The sequence below is a fragment of the Arachis hypogaea genome, chromosome 11, assembly GCF_003086295.3.
Source record: "Arachis hypogaea cultivar Tifrunner chromosome 11, arahy.Tifrunner.gnm2.J5K5, whole genome shotgun sequence".
Classification (NCBI taxonomy): Eukaryota; Viridiplantae; Streptophyta; class Magnoliopsida; order Fabales; family Fabaceae; genus Arachis; species Arachis hypogaea.
The window spans coordinates 66,687,925-66,689,364 of record NC_092046.1 but is presented as its reverse complement, the minus strand read 5'-3'; the positions used below and the strand labels follow the sequence as shown (position 1 = coordinate 66,689,364).

The following is a 1,440-nucleotide window of genomic DNA, read 5'->3' as shown; positions in this document are numbered from 1 at the left end:
ATGCAGCAGAACTGCAAGTTTCATGGACTTCCATCTGAAGATCCTTTACAGTTCTTAACTGAATTCTTGCAGATATATGATACTATTAAGACTAATGGAGTAGATCCTGAAGTCTACAGGCTCATGCTTTTCCCTTTTGCTGAAAGAGACAGAGCTAGATTATGGTTGGATTCTCAACCCAAAGACAGCCTGAACTCTTGGGATAAGCTGGTCACAGCTTTCTTAGCCAAGTACTTTCCTCCTCAAAAGCTGAGCAAGCTTAGAGCTGATGTTCAAACCTTCAGACAAAAAGAAGGTGAATCCCTCTATGAAGCTTGGGAAAGATACAAACAGTTGACCAAAAAGTGTCCTTCTGACATGCTTTCAGAATGGACCATACTGGATATATTCTATGATGGTTTATCTGAGCTATCAAAGATGTCACTGGACACTTCTGCAGGTGGATCCATTCACCTAAAGAAAACGCCTGCAGAAGCTCAAGAACTCATTGACATGGTTGCTAATAACCAGTTCATGTACACTTCTGAAAGGAATCCTGTGAGTAATGGGACGCCTATGAAGAAGGGAGTTCTTGAAGTTGATACTCTGAATGCCATATTGGCTCAGAATAAAATATTGACTCAGCAAGTCAATATGATCTCTCAGAGTCTGCATGGAATGCAAGCTGCATCCAACAGTACTCAAGAGGCTTCTTATGAAGAAGAAGCTTATGATCCTGAGAACCCTGCAATAGCAGAGGTGAATTACTTAGGTGAACCTTATGGAAACACCTATAACTCATCATGGAGAAATCATCCAAATTTCTCATGGAAGGATCAAAAGCCTCAACAAGGCTTTAATAATGGTGGAAGAAACAGGTTTAGCAATAATAAACCTTTTCCATCATCCCTCAGCAACAGACAGAGAACTCTGAACAAAATACTTCTAATTTGGCAAACTTAGTCTCTGATCTGTCTAAGGCTACTGTAAGTTTCATGAATGAAAAAAGATCTTCCATTAGAAATTTGGAAGCACAAGTGGGCCAGCTGAGTAAAAGGATCACTAAAATCCCTCCCAGTACTCTCCCAAGCAATACAGAAGAGAACCCAAAAGGAGAGGGCAAGGCCATTGACATAAGCACCATGGCCGAACCTACAAGGGGAGTGGAGGACGTGAATCCCAAGGAGGAAGACCTCCTGGGACGTCCAGTGATCAATAAGGAGCTTCCCTCTGAGGAACCAAAGGACTCTGAGGCTCATCTAGAGACCATAGAGATTCCTTTGAACCTCCTTATGCCCTTCATGAGCTCTGATGAGTATTCCTCTTCTGAAAAGAATGAGGATGTTACTGAAGAGCAAACTGCCAAGTTTCTTGGTGCAATCATGAAGCTGAATGCCAAATAATTTGGCATTGATACTTGGGAAGTTGAACCTCCCTTGTTCATCAATGAACTAAGTGATC

The 1,440-nt window shown here is 41.8% G+C and overlaps 1 non-coding gene across 1 annotated transcript; it reads right to left on the bottom strand.

Annotated features, from left to right (window-relative positions):
* Window positions 1-255: 255 nt before the first annotated feature.
* On the bottom strand, window positions 256-363 carry LOC112724983 (small nucleolar RNA R71). Its single transcript, XR_003164118.1, has one exon. It is a non-coding gene; the product is annotated as a small nucleolar RNA R71 (small nucleolar RNA).
* Between the last annotated feature and the right edge of the window lie 1,077 nt (window positions 364-1,440).